The following is a 7,154-nucleotide window of genomic DNA, read 5'->3' on the forward strand; positions in this document are numbered from 1 at the left end:
GCCGTTCTCGATCGTGACCGGCCTTTATTTGCTCGACCTCTATCTGGGCTCGTTCTCGGCCGAACTCGGTCTCGATTGGTCTCTATTTGCTCGACCTCTATCTGGGCTCGTTCTCGGCCGATCTCGATTGGTCTCTATTTGCTCGACCTCAGCAGCCCGACTTCACATAGTAGCTCGATATTACGATGACGAACCTCGGTCCATCATGTCCCAATTTCGATTAGTCACACGAAGGGCAAACTCGATTTTGAACGTATACAAATTAAAATTCTTAGTCAATTCGTTCAAAGTTATGACTTATGTGCTTTCCATCTTTGAAAGGTTAGAAAGATGAGAATACATATTTTTTTTCTGGTTCGAGAGAATATATATTGTTCCAATATAATAAGGAAAGGACAAAGTTTATTAAGGGTAAAATATATGGCAAAACTTAGAAGATTCCGGACTCTAAATATTAGGGAATGGTATTCAATATTACAATTTTATTTAGTATAAAATTCTTTCAGTATTAGACAATCAATTTTGTAGGCTTGGTAGGCTACGTTCAAGATGTACCAAAAGTATTTGACCCAAAATCAAACTTTGTAGGCTTGGCGTATATATAGTTTAATTTAAATCGAAAAAGAGTTCCAGTCTTAGGTGATTTATGATTATATCCTTAAATTATATAAATATTTAAGGGTATAAAAGTCGATCAATATTTGAGGGATATTTTAGTCGTTCAACATTTAGCATAAATTTTTCGTGCTTTTATAATAATATAGATAGATATAGATAGATAGATAGATGTTGATGAGTTTAATTCCGATTGTTATTAACTTTTAAATCTTTCACTACATACTTGCGACTAAATATAATCAATATGTACTTTTCTTCATTTTTTGGTAATATCCAAAGGGCAAAAGGCCTACTTTCTTGATTTTATGCCAACATTCTCTATAATGATGCCCAACTTTGTTTTTTTAGAATTTGTTGGCTATTCCGGGGCAGTAATGGCGTGGTATAGTCACTTTTTAAGTGGTATTTACTTTTTAGTCAGTATTTTTAACGTTGAGCAAAAATAGCCATTACTCTATTAAAATTGATACAAAAAGTCCTTTTTACCCTTTCTTCATGAGTGATGTGTAAATATTAAGGGTATGGTGTCCTTAACTTCATTAGTGATGTGTAAAATATTAAGAACACCGTGTCCTTAACATTTACAATGCACATATGAAGTTAAGGACATGATGTCCTACAGTTTAACAACAGAAGTTGCAAATACAAGTTAATGATATTATGTCCTTAACATTTACATTGCACACATGAAGTTAAGGACAACATGTCCTTAACATTTACACTTCACATATGAAGTTAAGGACACCATGTCCTTAATATTTACATTGCACATATGAAGTTAGAGACATGATGTCCTAAAGTTTAACAACAGAAGTTGCAAATACAAGTTAATGATATTATGCCCTTAACATTTACATTGCACATATGAAGTTAAGGACACCATGTCCTTAACATTTACATAGCACATATGAAGTTAATGACAGCATGTCCTTATTTTTTATACATCACTCATAAAGTTAAGGACACTATGACCTTAACATTTACATTGCACACATGAAGTTAAGGACACCATGTCCTTAATATTTATACATCACTCATGAAGTTAAGGACACCATGTCCTTAACATTTACACTACACATATGAAGTTAAGGACATGATGTCCTAAAGTTTAACAATAAAAGTTGCAAATACAAGTGAATTATATTATGTCCTTAACATTTACATTACACACATGAAGTTAAGGACACTATGTCCTTAACATTTACACTATACATATGAAGTTAAGGACACCATGTCCTTAATATTTATACATCACTCATGAAGTTAAGGACACCATGTCCTTAACATTTACACTACACATATGAAGTTAAGGACATGATGTCCTAAAGTTTAACAATAAAAGTTGCAAATACAAGTGAATTATATTATGTCCTTAACATTTATATTACACATATGAAGTTAAGGACACTATATCCTTAATATTTACAGTGCACATATGAAGTTAAGGACGTGATGTCCTAAAGTTTATCAGCAGAAGGTGCAAATATAGGACACTTTGTCCTTAATATTTACACATCACTCATGAAGTTAAGGACACTATGTCCTTAACATTTACAATGAACACATGAAGTTAAGGACACTACGTCCTTAACATTTACACTGCACATATGAAGTTAAGGACATGATATCCTAAAGTTTAACAACAGGAGGTGCAAATACAAGTTAAGGATATTATGTCTTTAACATCTACATTGCATACATGAAGTTAAGGACACCATGTCCTTAACATTTACACTATACATATGAAGTTAAGGACATGATGTCCTAAAGTTTAACAACAGAAGTTGCAAGTACAAGTTAATGATATTATGTCATTAACATTTACATTGCACACATGAAGTTAAGGACACCATGTCCTTAACATTTACACTGCACATATGAAGTTATGGATATGGTGTCCTAAAGTTTAGTAGCAGAAGGTGCAAATACATGACACTTTGTCCTAAATATTTACACAACATTCATGAAATTAAGGACACCATGTCCTTAATATTTACACAACACCTATGTCTAGCACATGGGTATTTTTGTCTGGCGGGTAAAAATTTATTAAGCACTAGCTAAAGAGTAAATACTTTTAAAATAGTAGTTAAAAAGTAAAAATATCTCTAATTAGTGGCTATCTGTGCACTTCCCTCTATTCGGGTCCTAGGAAAATAACCAGAAGTAGCTTTTATGGAATAACCAATTTAATAGGATTACGAAAATGAGCCACTGCTGTACTGTTGAAACAAAAATATTAAAAATAAAATAAAAAGGGCAACACAAAAAATACAAAATGCATCCTAATACATATAACACAATTTCCATTTTGGAAGAGGTCCAAATCTGGAGTGGGAAAAAGGTCCAAATTTGCCGTGTATTATCCGAAATTAACTTGTACATCGGACATTACACTTTTAATTCATTTATACCCTTACCATTAGAAAATTGAATTTCGAGTAATGCTAGATCAAAGGTCTAACGAGTGTCGAACTAGCTGAATTTCGAGTAGTATATGTTTAATGTGTTTGATCTAATTTCATCTCAACAGACCTATTAAACACCTGGGCCAGTATGCCAAGCAAATAATAATCTTATGAATTTCATCTTTCACAAAATTTTGCAAGTGGTTAAAGGTAGATCCACGTGTGTACTACTAGAGGCGGATCTAGGATTTGAAAGTGGCGGGTGCCATAATTTTCTTTAATGTGAATTAAGGGTGGCAAGTGGGCCGGTCTCGGGCCTAAACGGGCTAAGTGATCCGGTCCAAACGGTCCCGGTCCCGGGCCGGTCCCAAATTAAACGGGCTAAACATCCCGGGCTAAACGGTCTTTTTGCCGGGACAGGCCCGAGACCGGGACCGTTTGGTCCCGGGCTAAACGATCCCGTCCTGCGGGCTAAATGGGCTAAGTATGGACCCAACAGATTTTTTTTAAAAAAATTATATAGAAATTAGAGATAAAAAAATGTTAAAAATAATATCTAAGTCTAAAGATAAAAATATTGTAAAGAGATATGCCTTGTAATTTTATTATAGTATTAAAAAATATGACAATATCTTTCTTAGTCTTCATCCCCCTATGGAATGAGCACAACAAGGTGCTAATACCACCATTGAGAAGAAAAAGAAACTAATCAAGATGTACCAAAATATAAGTTACATAATACATACTAATTTTTGTTCATATAAGTTACATGGTATCTTTTACAAACTTCATAAATCTATCAAGGTCCGGAGAAATTTTCGTTGGTGGTGGCGGAAAAGTAGTTTGGTCATCGCCACTTCCGGGCGAAGCAACATCCTACGCAAGTTCAGCTAGCATTTCTTCGTAAGCTTCGTCTCCATCTGGTTGTGATTCAGCAAGTCCAAAATTTCTTCTTTCCGACCGAATCCAATCTCTGAAAAGTACTGATTTTTTCAAGCTCTCCCTCGTAGACGCTCTATAATCACCGAGTTAAAGTCTTGCTTGAATGAAAACGCTCTCTGATGCCACTGTTGAAGCTTGAATAATTAAAATATCTCGGGCCATCTTTGAAAGAACCGGAAAGTGTTTTTCTTTGTCCTTCTACCATTCCAAAAGATTAAAGGAGCCGTCGGGATTCACTTCCTCAATTCCCTGCGATAAATAAACTTCAAGCTCATTTAGTTATGAAAAATCACTACTACTAGAACCTTGAGAACCCCTAAACCCCGCCCAAGCACTAAGTGCTCTTATTCCCGCAGTTCTTTTAGATGATCGAGAATAAGAAGAAGAAGGAGTTGGAACATTTGGTCTAGCATGATTTAATGCAACTTGATAAGTATTAAAAATAGTTTGAGCATTTATTCTAATTGAGGCTATTGCTTCCGGAAGTTTGAGACAATTTCTTATCTTCAAGTGCTAAACCATTATAAACAGTTTCATACCAAAAATGAGGACCTCCTAATTTCATACAAGAATTTAACAAAGCAGAAACACCATAAATAGGGGGAATAGGGAAAAAATATTTTTTATACTTTTTTTTTTTATAGAATCAATAGCAAGTTTATAAATTTTTCCACCCTTTGAAAAATGAGCAAACAAATTTGCAAGTTCTGCAATATAAACTAAACAGTTAGAAATAGTAGGATAATATTGCCCAGAAAATTCATTTGTAGCAATATGAATTTTTTCTAAAAAATCTACAAATATTTTAACATTAGCCCAATCCCCATTTGTAAGGTGCTCATCATCATCACTTACATGTGCATTAAATGTTGAGTTTATGGGGTTTCTATATTCATATGCAACAACTAAACTTTCATACATGTAATCCATTTAGTTGGACAAGGTTTAGGAACCTTTCTTTCTCTTAGGCCAAATTCATCGCATCTTTTAAAATATTCTCTAAGTCTACTTCTACGGTTTGAATAAAAAAGCCAGTTAAGAGCCATTTTAACCTTTTCAATTTCAATATTTAAAATCCTCATACCATCACCCATAATTAAATGGTAGATATGACAAATACATCTAACATGAAAAATATCACTAAATGCAGGATTTAGCGTAGTGGTAAGCAAGGCTATAACATTTGTGTTACTAGTAGCATCATCCATTGAAATTGATATTATTTTATCACTAATGCAAAAATATCTACAAATATCTGTAACTGTGCTAGCAATAAACTGCCATGTGTGACGTTAATTAATTATTCTATAAGAAATAATGCGCTTTTGCATTATCCAATCCTCATCAATCCAATGACTGGTAGCAGTAAAGTAATCACAGTCGTTACCACTTCTACCAATATCAGTTGTAATAGCAACACGACAATTTATATGAGTAAATAAATAGCGCAAATATTGTTCATATTCATGTTTATATTTATAAATATCGCTCTTTACGGTTGTGCGAGGAAAACCTTTATAAGTAGGATTAAATTTTTTTCTAATATAATGCACAAAGTTAGGGTCAGAAGAAAAACTATAGGGTAAACGCATAACAGTTACTATTTTTGCCAATTCTTCCCGATCTTTTTTTGGATTATAATATAAAATACCACCGGTAATAATATTAATTTCCGGTTGAAATTGATTTGAACCGGTACTAGGGTCAACCTGACTAGGAGTAGGTAAACTTTTCCCCTCGGTCAAAGCTTTCAGACGAAAATATCTCACTCTATCTTGAGGGTGTTTCATTATGTGTCTAGCCAAAGTTTCTCCCTCCCGTTCCCGTTCTCGTCCCCCCCCGCGATCCAAAATATTTAAAAACTAACTCCGTGCCACAAGTTTTACACTTAGCCTTATTTTCTAGAATTAGTTGAGTAAAAAATAACCAAACGGGAGATGTTTCCATCCGTTTGCTAGGTTGTCTAGAAAAAGTATGGGTAGTAACAGGAGTATCAGACGGGGCATCATTTAGATTAGCAGGGTTATCACTAGTTGGGTTAACATCAGGAGCATGACTAGTTGGTGTATCATCATCCAGTTGAGTTTCATCAAAATCTATTTCCTCGTCATCATTTTCATCAATAGTTGGATTAGAATAAAGAGCATTCATTAATTCATGGTCTAATTGTTCACCAGCTCTAATATTATGGCAAAATTGACTTTCAGTAAATTGTAATAAACTATTATCGCTATCAAGAATAACAGGTGTAGGACGGATATGGAGTTTGATTCGGGGAGCCCGAGGCAGTGAAGGAGAAACAGATTGAGCACTAGATTCGTCACTCTTGGATTTTCCCTTATTTTTACCAAAAAGTTTTTTTAAGGAAGCCATCTTAATTAATAAAATAATAGAAAATAAATAAAACAAACAAAATTATAATATTAAAACTTAAGAGTTGGAATGAGTTTACCGAATTGACGAACAACTTGTTGAAAATTGATTATCGTTGAAGACTTCAATTCACCAACTTCACAATTATTTCACAAATTGTAATAATAAAGTAAACAATAGTAGCAATTATAGAAGTAAATTAGAGAGAGATTGTGATAGATTGATGATTTTGTAAGAAATAATGAAAGAATGAGGGGGTATTTATAGTTGAAAATAGGGAAAAAGTATAATTATAAAAAGTTTGGGATTAAAACAAAGTTGGGAGGTGGGGGTAGGGGTGGGGGTGGGGGATGGGTGTGGGAGGGTTAAATAGCTATTTTATAAATAGCCAACGACTATTTTAGCCACCGTTTGGCCCACTAAGGGACCGGTCCTTGACGGGCTAAATGGTCCCGGGCCTGGCGGGACCAAATTATAGGACCGGCCCAGGCCCACTAAAACTGGGCCAAACGGGGACCGTTTGGCCCGCGGTCCCGGGCCTGGACCGGCCCACTTGCCACCCTTAATGTGAATCTTGTAATGACTAATACGGAATTTGTTAGGAACGTTAATTCGATTTTTTAAAGTTTATTCGGGTCAACCTAATAGGTATTTTTAATTTGCAAATACAAAAATTACATCTCATATATTAAAAAATAAACGTAATTAGCATTTTAAAAAAGGAATCACGCCTTTATTATAACAACACAAGCAAAATCAATATTTTTACTAGGAAATTAAATCTTTTTATGTATATTAAAAATAAATTTACAC

The sequence above is a fragment of the Nicotiana tabacum genome, chromosome 14 (assembly GCF_000715075.1).
Source record: "Nicotiana tabacum cultivar K326 chromosome 14, ASM71507v2, whole genome shotgun sequence".
In the NCBI taxonomy this organism is placed as follows: Eukaryota; Viridiplantae; Streptophyta; class Magnoliopsida; order Solanales; family Solanaceae; genus Nicotiana; species Nicotiana tabacum.